The sequence below is a fragment of the Equus przewalskii genome, chromosome 17 (genome assembly GCF_037783145.1).
Source record: "Equus przewalskii isolate Varuska chromosome 17, EquPr2, whole genome shotgun sequence".
Taxonomy (NCBI): domain Eukaryota; kingdom Metazoa; phylum Chordata; class Mammalia; order Perissodactyla; family Equidae; genus Equus; species Equus przewalskii.
Genome location: NC_091847.1, coordinates 71,390,413 through 71,403,742, shown reverse-complemented (window position 1 = coordinate 71,403,742; position 13,330 = coordinate 71,390,413). Strand labels below are relative to the sequence as shown.

Sequence of the window (13,330 nt, the reverse complement as noted above, 5' to 3'; positions counted from 1 at the left end):
GATTCATTTTTAGTGAGACTTTTGTATGGGCATTTATTTTACTTTATTTTGCTATGCTGGTTTATAAGTTGTTAACAATCAAGGTGACAAAGCCTTATGAAATGATGATACAACCTTAATAGAAACTGCCGTCGTAGCCCACATGGTCAGTACGGCGTGTTGTACTTAATTGCTTTTCCAATAGGAGGGATGACTTTGTGCTGAACTGATCTTTAGAGTCAGTGACATGATAACCATGTGAGGTTATCAGTCAAGTTTGTAGTCACAGAACAGTGTCGTAAAAGACTTTTGACTTCACTGAGGATCATGCTTTAAGCAACTGTGCTTGTTGAAAGTGGCAGCTGGTGGAACTGAGAAGTTCAATAGAAAAACCCCTAATCCGATCTTCAGGAGACGACTATGAGGAGAAGCACTTCTAAATAGTAGCGTTAGGACCTCCAAAAGTCTGCTTCTCTAAAAAGCAATGAGAACACTGGAGAAGATTTTCAAAATCAGCTTTTTCAGAATTCTGGAAATCAACCAAAGGCTTACAAGAGGAACGTTTATTCGGGGAACAGGTTGAGTCTCAATTAGAACAGCAGGCTTTGGATCTGTGGTGTTTTAACTTACCTTATTTCTATCCCCCTCTGCCCAGCTCCACAGTAGCTTTGAAAACCAATAGCCTTGTGACCATGGTAGCTAAGAGAACCAACAGCTTAACAGCTGCTAAAAGGGGCAGAATGGATTTCCAGCTCCCCTAAAAGCCTCATCCTTAGAGAATTGTCACAACTTGACATGTCTGGCAGTTCTCTGGGGAAGCCCCATTCACAGGGCCTCCCTTTATATGACCTAGTTCAGAGCTTACTCAGTGCAAACAGCCCTATCTCCAGGACATTTGTCAAAAACAATCAATGGCAATTATTTAGCATCACAGCTGCCTGAGGTGACGATACTGCTTGGGGCACACAAAGGGCTGAGCAAAAAATGGTAAAAGGAAAAAATGGAGAATGACTTGTCCATAGGGGCTTTGAAAAACTTTGATATATTCCTGGGAATCTAGGAGGCCACACATTTTATGCAGGGCTGTGTGATGCTCAGGAAGAATGTGAAAAGGCCCTCATTTCTCTTATCTAGCCAACCTTGAGGCTCTGGGCAAGCAGGAAGTGAAGGCCAAGGTAGAATTGTAAGCTGCCAGAATGTTGAAAGTGTGATCCGTCATACACACAGAGTCTATTAGCAAAGGCTGGGAGACTTATTGGTTCAAGGCATTTAAAGAAATCTCTGTTAAACTGTTGTCTGACCACTAAGCTATCTGAGCATAGACTTCAGTGGCCTCTCATGACAACTGTTTCACCCCCATAAACTTCTAATAAATAGGGACATTTTCTTTTTTGTGCTGAGGAAGATTAGCCCTGAGTTAACATCTTTTGCCAATCTCCTCTTTTTTTTTTGCTTGAGGAAGATTAGCCCTGAGATAACATCTGTGCCAGTCCTCCTCCACTTTATATGTGGGTCGCCACCACAGCATGGCTGATGAATGTGTGGGTCAATGCCTGGCATCTGAACCCGCAAACCCGGGCCACCAAAGCAGAGCACACCTACCTTAACCACTATGCCACGGGGCCAGTCCCAGGACATTTTCTTATAGAAATACAATGCCTTTTTACCCTTAATACAATACAGAAGAATTATCCAATATTAAAATTGTATTGTTTCTCAAAAACCAGTTGATTTGCTTCAAACAAAATCCAGCAAACTATTTATTATGTCCCCTTTAATATAGTGTAGTACCTCTAGCCTTCACTTTTTCAAATTGGAGAATTACATACATACTGAAAAGTAACCCTAAGTTTACAGCTTAATTAATGGTCTCAAAGTGAGCATATTTATAGTAAGAGTGCTCAGATCAAGGAACGAAACATCTCCAGCACTCTGGAGGTCCTCTCCTGCCTTTCCCAATCACACTCCTAAAGGCAACTGTTGTCCTGACTTCTAACACCACACCACACATAGTCATGCCGCTCACACTGTGTTTGCTGAGGAATAGCACATACTTTGGAAAGTCCTTAAGGTGCTTTAATCTTAAATGTACAGCATGGTGAATTTTTACATATGCACACACTCTTATAACTACCACCTAGACTGAGATGTAGAACGCTCTCATCACTCCAGAAGCCCTCCTCATGTTTGCCTCCAGTCACAATCTGCCTAAGGGTTGACTTCTAAAACTACAGGTTAGTTTTGCCTCTTTTGTACTGTAAAAAAGAATCATATAGAATATTTTATTTTGTGTCTGGTTTCTTTCACTATCTTTTCTCCTTTTTCTTTTTCTTGGTGACACTTAACAACTTTATCAGTTATCCTGTAGAATGTCCCATATTCTGGATTTGTTGTTTGCTTCCTGGTAGTGTCCCACTTTTTTTGATGTTCATTGATCCATGGGTACAGATTGTGATAGCCTAATATAAGTTAGGCTCATTGTAAAGTTTCCCATTAATTTTTTAGGTAATGTTTTCAGTTATGTTATTTTCTTAGGTGTTGAAAAATTGTGAATTTTTTAATTCTCTCATTCCTTCCACGTTTGTTTCCTGGAATTCTTGTGTAAAAAGCACTTCCCCTCATCAGCTATGACTCTTTGGTTACTCTGAAATACAATTTATACTGTAAAGACAAGATAAATGCTTAATTCTTTAATTTTCGTTGATAATTTATTTTCAGAGTACTTGAGCATTGGTGGCCTAGTTATTACCACTTGTGACCAAAGAGGTTTGCTTCTTTTTGGTGAGTTGCTGTGTATACTTTAATATCATTATGAAGTTCTGTGCTTAAAAAAAATTGTGTTTTAATGAGTTGCAGATTTTTTGTAATACTCAAATTGTACCATTTGGGCCAATGGAAAAACTATATAGGAAGGTGTTTTAAAAGCGGTTTTATATTTTATCCTTGATCTCTCCACCCTGAACCTTCATTCTCTTTGCAGCTAACCATTTGTGGTAGCTGCTTCTTTATCATCCCCTTGGTTTTTTTCGTAAATAAAAGCAAATTGTGTGTGTATGTGTTCTTGTGTGTGTAGCACACTATGTCACTATAAATACTATCTTGACCCTATGCAATGGGAGCTAAAGTGACTTGGCCAAAATGACAGAAAGATGACAAGGCAAGATCTAGATTTCAACCCAGCAATCTGACTCCTGAGCTTGGGCTCTTAACTGCTGTACTATGCTTATGGCAGTCTCATTGACCCACAACCCAAAAACAAGGCCAGAGGGGAGGCATTTGTGACTTTGTTTCTCTCAGAGTCATGAGTGGAAAAGTAATCTGAATACAGAATTAGCAATGAACTTGTTTTTACAAAAAATTATAAAAATGCTATTTGAAAATGCATCAGAATAAAGTTGTGCCAAGAAAAAATATACTTCTTGATTTTCTTTCTTTTTTTCTCTTTTATATTTTATTTGTTTGGTCCACATTTTCTGCTTTTAATTTAGCAGTATTGATTTAATCTGCTAGCAAGAAATAGGAAGAAAAGCTTATTTTAAGCCCTTTCAGATGTAACCATTGTTACTGCATGGTCAATTTGTAAAACGGAAGCTTTGCCTCGTTTGTGCGTTAAGTATTCTGAGGACGTTTCAGGAAAATCTACACCAAGATAATTTTTAGAACCTTCAAGCAAGAATACAATTCTTCCAAGTAGATACCCTTAGCACATGAAGAATTATGTGACCGTAATATGATTTGCCTCTTAGGGTATATTTGAGACTGTCCGTCTCTTTCCTCAGGATTCTGAGAATTTACTCACTGGTGCATCTCCTCACGTCCCAGCTGCTTTGCCTTGGCACTAGCTAGAGTGCAGCTTCAACCAGCTTGGTTTCCATTTGATTTAGGGAGTAATGTTATTAAAACTTCCTTGGCCTGTTTATGAAATTGCAACATCTTCAAAGAGTAGTCTTTGTAGTTTGTAATTCTTTTCTGCTTTTCTGCTGAAGAATGAAAAACTATTTTATGTTTTGTTATCAGATTCTTTTTTACTTGTCAGTATAATGAGATTATTTAAATGTGGCTTTGTGTTTGTTCTGCTCTTAGCGTCTCTTCAAATTTTTGTTTTAACCATTGCTCCTAAATACATAAACTTGGAGACTTACTGAAGTTATGAAGTACTTCACATCCATGATGTTGAAGGGAAATGAAAACCAAGATAGAGAGTCAGTTCTTATTCATTTAATCAAAAACACGTTTTGGATGTTTCCCAGCATTGGATCATTGTTAGGAATATGAAGATTAATAAAATATCTTCTCTGTTCTTATCTTAGAACACAGACTGACAGAGGGGATTGGATATGACAGTATATCCAATTGGACCAGACTGTCTAACATTGGTGTATGAGGACAAGATTGAAAAAAAAGAGCATATATGAAAGTACTTTGCATAGTAGCTGATACATGATGGACATATAAGTTTTAAAAAATGTTGTCTTAATGAAAAAGTAAAAATTGTTTTTCTAGTAGAATCTATCAAGTTTCTTTAAAGAGAAACTGGAAATGATATCTGTGGTCATGAATGTTTATGATGGTTAATTGTACTATGATTTTTCTCTACGTGTGTATGTGTACGCGCTTGTGTTTCCAGTAGGAGTTAGACCCTGAGAGAGCCGGGGCCCTGATCTTTCAATAATTACGTTTGATTTAAATTGATGTGATAATTCCATTTGGAGCAGGTCTCTTTGGGTTCATGACTGTTGAGTACTTGAAATTTTGAATACAATTTTAAACTCAGTCAGATTCAAACCAGTTTTCATGTGACGTCTTTTGCTTCAAACTTTTTTTTTTACTGTTCCCTTTCCAGATGTATCCTGAATCTCTGTTTTGAATCTCTGTTTTGTCCCCTGGAGGTGCCTTTATGATGGATGATACTTGTGTTTTTTAGTGTCTTGAGACGTGGGTTATTCATAATATGTGGTTAGCTACAAGGTCACTTTTTTTGACAACTCCATTTGATGAATAAAAATTCCTTATGAATGAGTACTTCATAAATCCACAATATAAGTAATATTTTCAAATGTCAGAATAGCTGATGGTTAAAGATAGATTCACAAGGGAAATACAGAGGCTGTAGAAAGGTAGGAAAAAGATGCCAAACTTCATTTTTTTCTGTATTACTGTTTCTGTCTTTCTCATCACACTTAGCCAATTGAAGCCTCTCTTTTCTGATTATTAAAGTAATGCAAGTTCATTATAGACAAGTTGGAAAACATGAAGAATATAAAGAACACTTAAGTTTTCTTGCCACATAATAATTACCATGAACATTTTGGCATATTCCTTTTACAATTTTATTTTTGTAAATATTATACTATATATTTTTAAACTCAGTTAAGCTCATATAACTCTGTAGTATGTTTTTCCATGTATTGTATCATGAACATTTCCCATGTCATTAAAAATTATTTGGGAACATCATGTGATGGCTACATGATATCCTATAAAATGGCTGTGCCATGGTTTACCTATTAATTTTTTTGGACACATATAGTTTCTAATTATTCCAGATCATGACACAATGACCACTGAATTTATATAATCTTTGGTGGTACATGTTTCTTGAACATGCATCTTATTTTGCTTATGAAGCCATGGCAGATAATTTTTTTTTCATGTGTAAAGTAATCCTCACTTTTCTGGTGTTTCTGGTTTTTTTTCGTTTTATGCCATTTTCCTTTACTGAAGGAAGTTTTTAAATTTGAGAAACAATAGCTTTTTTTAAGTTTGGAGGAGATGTTTATAAATAAACTCGAAGACATTAGAAGGTAAAATTACAAATCCTGATGAAGGCAGTTTGTAGTGGAAATGCTTACAGACCCTTAAATATAGCTGGGTAGGGAAGGGCGGAGGGAGCCCAGTTGTTACAGTCTGTTCCAGGAAAGGCAGTTTGGATGAACGCCATCTGCTTTTACAAAGATGTCTTGTGATCTTACTTTTATCTGCTCCACTTAACCTTTCCTGAAGTGATCACTGAAACAAATGTATGTAGTGCCGTAAAAAGAATTAACATAAAATTGTAATTCCTGGAGTTAAAGGCAATTCTTTTTCTCCAAAGATGTCACTTGAATTTTAATAAAAGTACTGAATTAGAGCCCCATTTAATCATATCAGATAACCCAGATCGGGATGACTCCAGAGGTCGGTCCATCTAGCCAGCTGCCTTCCTGGCGGACTGTCACTCTCTGCTTAGTATAAGTATATGTCACAGAAATAAAATTCTGAAAACTTCTCCAGATATTTCAGTGATGTAGAGTCTTCTCTGTTGAGAATAATGACAACACTGATGTCTGAGAGTTTACCGACAATGAGTAAATACTCTGCACCAGGCCCTGTCTGCTTGCTTTGGGTACCTTTGCAATCCTCTCAAAAGTGTGCTGGTTGTGCATTGTTATCATCCCTGTTTTCTCGATGAGGGAACTAAAGTTTAGAAAGGTTCATCATTTGGTCAAAGTTGCACAGCTAATAGATGTCCATTTAGGCTGCAGAACCAGTGTTATTCTGTACTGCCCATAAGCTGTCAGAGAGTTCTTACATAATTAACTAAATGAGAAAATGTCTTACAATGGATTTTAAAATGTTAAGAAAATATAATGAACAAATTTAGTGCATGATTTATACCTTTTGAGCATCACAGAACAAACTTGCATATTTAAAGGTTGACTTTATTCTCTTTTAAAAAAAGGGATGCAGTTATTTAGGGGGGAAAAATCCTCATTTTTCATTCTTCCTGGCTAGAGATCTTGGCAACTAAGAGTACAGTTGCTGTGATAGTGACTTTGTCTGCTGTGTGTACTGATCCATGCTCCCAGGGTCACCATCCTACACCTTTTATAAACACTGTGTTTTCCTTGGAATGGGACAAGTTATTCTTGGCAACACTCGTAGAGCAGAAGTAGCAACTGCAGGATGTCACCAAGGGTTATATCGACCCGAAGCAGGAATTGTAGGAATATGTCTAGAATTGAACTTGAATACTATTTAGGATGCAGGTCTTCAACAAGGGAGAGAATTATTATTCAAAGTTTCTAGGAGGCAAGAAAACTGCAAAATGAGATCTGTGTCCCATGCATTCATGCTTGGAAGAATATATTGATGCTTTGTGCTTCTTCCTACTGTTGTCATTGGCAAACATCAGTAAAATCGTTAGATAGCTGACAGGAACCCCACATAAGATGACCAAGGCCATTAAAAGACCTGCTTTTTGAGAACAGCCCGAAACAATAATTTCACGTCAGCAAAGATTCACAGATAGGGTGTCTATACCTTAAAGTCATGAAGTTCATCACAGAATCCTCAAATATTAAAGCTCAAGGGTCTCTTTGAAAGTTGAAAAATATACATTTCTAATAAGTAAAACAAGTGCTGCTTTATGCTGTTGAAAGTAAACTGTTAGGAAATTTTACTAAAATGTTATTCTTAGAGGTGGTGCAAGCTAAGAAAAAGTCAATTCACAAAAAACAAAGAGTGGTGTATTGCTGACAGATTCAGAGTGAGTTGTTATGAGAAGTTAAGGATGTTCATTCAGACGTTCATTCAGTAAATCCTTTCCGGCCCCTGAACTTTTGAGATGATAGCATAGAAAGCCACTTTTGTGTCAGATCCTGGGCCAGGAGGCTCACTGGACTGGCCAAGATGGCTGCATTCTTCTATCTAGAGTCTACCAATGCTTCTCAGGTTACCTATGATCATTCAGTTCCATCAGAGACACTGAGCTTTTTTTTTTTTTTTAAAGATTTTATTTTTTTTCCCCCCTAAAGCCCCCCGGTACATAGTTGTATATTCTTTATTGTGGGTCCTTCTAGTTGTGGCATGTGGGATGCTGCCTCAGCGTGGTTTGATGAGCAGTGCCATGTCCGCGCCCAGGATTCGAACCAACGAAACACTGGGCCGCCTGCAGCGGAGCGCGCGAACTTAACCACTCGGCCACGGGGCCAGCCCCCGAGACACTGAGCTTTTTGTAAAGCAGAACAAAAATAAACCATTAGAAGAATGATATAGAATAAAACAAGATCTACAAAATATTAGCCCACATTTTTACTGCTGGATTAAACAGACTTAAAATGACTCTGACAGATTTCTGCAAAAGTTTCTAAAGGCTTAGGCTTAATTTCCATACATATCTCAGATCATTGCCAGCCGGTTTGTGGTCCGGCACTGGCCATGGTATGTATTTTGGGGAGCAGTGTTTGAGACTTGAATACAGACGAAATGTGTTTCCTCATGTTAGTGTCCCATCCTGTCTTCATCTTCCCTGTACTTGCTTGCCTTCCTACTGTACTCTTTTTTTCTTCTTTTCAAAAGGATCGAACGTATTCATCATGAGAATTGTTAGGGTAGGGGACACCGCAAAGGTACAAAGATGCATGTCTTTTTTTGAGTTTTCTAGTAAAACGTATTTGCAAAGTCAAATGTGACGTTCACATATACGTGTACATTAACATATAGTTTATTAGATTTTGAGACTGTAGACCAGTGTCTCTTAAAGTGTGGTTCAGGGACCACCTGTATCAGAATTAGCCGGGGTACTTGCTTAAAAATGCGGACTTCTGAGACTCGTCCTATACCTACTGAATCAGAATTTCTGTGGTTTTCTCTGCGGAGTCTGAATTTTAAGCATGAGCCCCAGATGATTCTACTACACAATGAAATTTGAGAACTATTCTTTCTGGATTTGGGAATCTATGTGATTATTTGATTCTGTATCATACGTGGTGGTAAATTATAAATGCAGATTCTGAAAATGTTCCCTGATGTGAATGTAGTGGAGTCTCTCCATGTGTGCTTTCAAAGGAATCTCCAAGGTATATTATTGAGTTCGTTGCTGTCTCAGCCCTATGCAAAGCATTATTGGAAAAAGGCAGTGTTCTCATTTTACAGACAGGAGCAAAGAACACACATACACAAATAAAATAATTTTATATATATACTTCTCTATTGGTTTCATTTTATTTGCAGGGTTTTACGTGCCAAAAATCTATTCTTAAGTTCACCCTGCTTTACAATAATATGATTTTATTTGAAATAATAAATAATGTAGCTGCGGAACCCATTAACCATGCAATTAAACAATCATTATGCATTGAATGAGGGAAATGGGATTGTATATAAACTGCTTTAATATTTTATTTAAAAATACTTGTCTTTACATTAACATAGGAGTAATAGAAAGTTCATCAGTAAGGAAAAATATAATGTTCTTCGATATGAATACAAAATTCACTCATAAGGAAAAATATATCCTTAGAGCTTCAAGATACATCTCAATCAAATAAAGGAGACACCGCTATAGCTCAGTCTTAATACTGTAGTGGAAATTACTGAAAGGAAAAGAACCACATTTATTCTTATTTGTGTATGCCTCTCAGAGTTTTGGATGCATTACATCTGCTTGCACATATCTGTCTGTTGGAAATAGAAAAGTGAAGGTCATTTCATGTTTATGAAAGCAATGGATCGCAATCCTAATATTTTGCCTTGCATGGACATTCTTAAATGGATTTCCTCATCCACCTAAGATGAGAAAATCAGTCCTTTGGGGACTTTTCTTCCAAAGCATAAGGATAATTTCCCAGATAAAACTGTGAAACTCTAAGAAAGTCTGCCCATACCTGCTTGTACTGAACTCAGAGTACCACAAAAATGTTGCTGTCGTGAAATTGTGCAGCCTCCTGGAAAATCTTCCTCTGCAGCTGTCAACCTTCCATTGTTTGCCCTTGATCACGTTACTAGGCCTCTCTGAGCTCAGTTTCCTCATCTTGGGCATAGTAATGGCTCTCAGAATTGCTGTGAGAATTCTATCATTCAGTGAGTCTGAAATACCGAGCACAGTCCTTGGCACATGATGAATGGTGGTTAGTCATTCTTGGGGACGTTGTGTAACAGTGGGAAATGTGTGGATAAGTTTTGACATCATCAGACCCCAGATTTGAAGTTCAGCTAGTTTCTTGCTGTGTGATCTTGTATGAGTAAATTATTCAGGCTCTCTCTCAGTTTTCTTATTTTGTGAAGTGGGGATTGTAAAGACTGTCCCAGACAGTTATTCTGAGGATTAAATGAGGGAGTGTGTATACACACGTATAGTACCTGGCACGTAGTGAATTCTTAATAGATAACAGGTGAGAGCCATTATTATTTGTATTGAATTTGATTGTCTCCCACTTTAGAAATTCTAAGGTAAATTTTAAAACCACATATTTCATGTGCGTGTGTCAACCTGGGTTCAGATTTGAGATCCTACTCTTCATCTTTTATCAGCTGTCTCGTTTATGAACATATTTATAAGTTTTCTGATTTATACACAAACTGATATGTATTTCCGTTGGAAGATTTTAGTAATCGGAAAACAGAGTGATCATGAGACATGCATTCATCTGGCTGCTGTATGAGCAATGTCAGAAAAAAAAGCCTCCAATAAAAACTGCAGCAGATAGGCAGACACTTGCTGCAAGACTTAAATAATGCATATGAGTGATGTCAGACTCAGAGGCATGCAAAATGCGTAAACACAAAGGAAATTCATAATGTGCTTTTCAGGAAAAGGGTTGTTCCTTCCTGATGTGCTAACCTTGATTCTGTTTTGTGTTTTTGGTGCCAGCATAAAGATACATGGAGGAGACACGACTGAATTTTTCCATTGTCAATTTGTATTGTAATCTGAGAACTGTGTCTTTGCTCTTCTCTGCTTTACTGTTAATAAATATTCTGTGAGCTTTTGGGAATAAGCTACTTTAGTTAAGTGATGTCTTTAATTTTCTATGATTAATCCATTCAGTGTTCACAAAGCACAGTTCCACCCATGAGCATCCTTGCTAGATCGATAACTTTGAATGTTGACAACTGTCATAACCAATTGGCTTTCAGAAGGACATCTTATGGAGATGGGGAAAAGGGACAATTTCTATTCCCTTATTCTTAACCTTCCCTTTCTCTCCCTATACGCTGATGGTTACAATTTCTAGGCTTTTCTCCTTCACTGGCCACCTGTATCCCTCACCCTCAGTGCTCTAGTCACTCCTTGAAAGTGCCATGCATGCTGCTCCCCACCAGTGGGCCTCTCCACAGCGCTGCTATCTGGAATGATCTCTCTTTCCTCTCCCCTCCCCTGTCTACTCAATTCCTAATCATCCTTCAGAGCTTAGTTTGCACACTGATTCTCTGATTTTCTGGCCCAAGTCGTGTCGGCAGCTCATCTGTTCCTTATAGCCTTTTCTTTTTCCATTGTAGCATGTATCATAATCATAATTAAAGAATTCATTTTATATTTGTGATTTAATGTTTCTCTCTTTCTCTAAAACCAAAGCTCTGCAAGAAAGAGCTGGGGCTATGTTTGTCTTTTTCCCAACTATATCCCCCATGCCTGGAACCATATGATATCATAGTAAGTGAAAACGCTACAGTGTTAGATGGATGCAAAGTTAGTGTTAATGTGCTTCCCCATTTTATTTGTTGTTGTGGTTTTTGGGGGTCTTTCTTCACACAGGGATGTGGTTTGGAGAAAGCAATAGCGTTTGTAAATTTGAGGTCTGACACCATGGTCTTCTGACTGTACCTTCTCAATACAATAGTTTACTGTGATTAAAGAGGTACTGGCTGAATTCCTTGTGTTTAAGAAATCCCATCTCTGTGATAGGGTACATGTATGTGATGGCCTTAAGTCTAAGCTCCAACATTCATTTAACCTCCCTTGTTCTACGCTGTAAGTTTTTTTTGTGATCAACTTGGAAATCTAGTTCCATCATGACGATGGCTTGTGCTGTGGAAAAGTAGGTTTCCTTTACATAAGAAAAGAGCCTATTTGTCATATGTGGACATCGGTAACACATGAGTGGACCAGAACCTAGAGTTCAGCTAAAGTGGTCTATCTGGCAAATGTTGCAATGTTTGGGAGGCGAAGGATCATGGCTTGGAGGGCCAGAGTGATGGGAGCATCAGGTGGGATCCAGAGACCCAGGAGTGAGTGGCGGTAAGATTGCACGATGAGCAGAACGCATGAGCTTCTCTTCAGCCCCATAGACAGCCTATTGGTCCATAACTAGGAAGTAGTTAAGAGTTCAAGATTATATACTTTCTTTGACTGGGGATGAAAACAGAGATGCTGACATTGTTGAGAAGTCTGTTGTTCATAGGCTGTAATCACCTTTGATGCCAATAAGAGGAAATGAATTCATCCTTTCTAAATTTATTTTTCCTAATTTAATGGTGACTGAGCCTACTGTGGACCCGTTGGTCACCTGCAAACTAGTGCGGTGGTTGGCATATCCAGGAGAGTTATTTGAGAGGCAGTGTGTTGTAAAAGAGCTTGGGCTTGGGTGTCATTCAGATCTGACTTTAAATCCTGGCTGTTGTTACTTCTTCTCTGTGAGCCTCAGTTTCCTCACCTGTGACATGGGCCTAATAACAGTATTGACTTCAGCCTTAGAGCACAGTGGCATTCATTAGAGACGATTTTGAAAGCCTGTATGATGTGTCCCTGGTACATAGTAAGCAGTCTGTACATGCTTGCTGTTGTTATTGTTTGCTGGGACACACCTGAAAATTGACAGTGATTTGTTCTAAGTTTGGGCCGGGTTTGCATGTCCAGAAGAGGCCTGGGCCCTGTGTTGGTGATTCTGGAGTGCCCGGCTTACCGTGTCCACTCAGTCTGTTCAAGAATCAGCCCAAAGCTCTGTGGCCCCCTGAAACTTCATGGCAAAGTATGTCGGCTTAAGGAAACAGTAGGGAGGAAATTGCAGCCATCAAATGTAGTGTGGAGCTTAAATCCAGTCAGCCTCAGTTCACAGCAAAAGCACATGACAAATGAGGACATTTCGTCTTGCTTTCCTGGAAGTTTGCTGGAAGGAGATGATCTTGCCACCTTTAGTTGCATTCACCCATTCAACCAGCACTTAATAATTGCAACTACTGCCTAGGCTGGGCCAACAGCTTCAGGAGGCCCCTTTCTCCATTAAAGAACAATGCATCTGCATTGCCGATGCAGCCCACCCCAACCCTTCCCAGCAGAAGACAAGAGCACAGCAAGATTGATGATTGTGTCTATTGTTGCATTAGAAGTGAGGTCTGAAAATAACTTCTGGAGTGATAGCCACATTTTTGGATTTTCATTAAAGCTGTATGCTGTTTGAAAAAGTTTTACTCCTTTTTTACAGTTGAAATCACAAGTCCACAAATTCCATTCTGGCTTAGTTAGGATGTGCGGTAAGCCTATCTGTATCTGAGTAATGGTGATAGTAAATTGGAGTGTGGGGATAGTGGTCCCTGTATTCTGAGTAAATCAGACAGAAAGCTCTCCTCTCTGTGATAGCAGTCAGCTTGT

General features: G+C 38.4%; 1 protein-coding gene across 4 annotated transcripts in view; it reads left to right on the top strand.

The window, feature by feature from the left end:
* The window catches only part of HECW2 (HECT, C2 and WW domain containing E3 ubiquitin protein ligase 2), a 373,452-nt gene that overhangs the window by 205,011 nt on the left and 155,111 nt on the right, over positions 1 to 13,330 (top strand). The window lies entirely within an intron of this gene.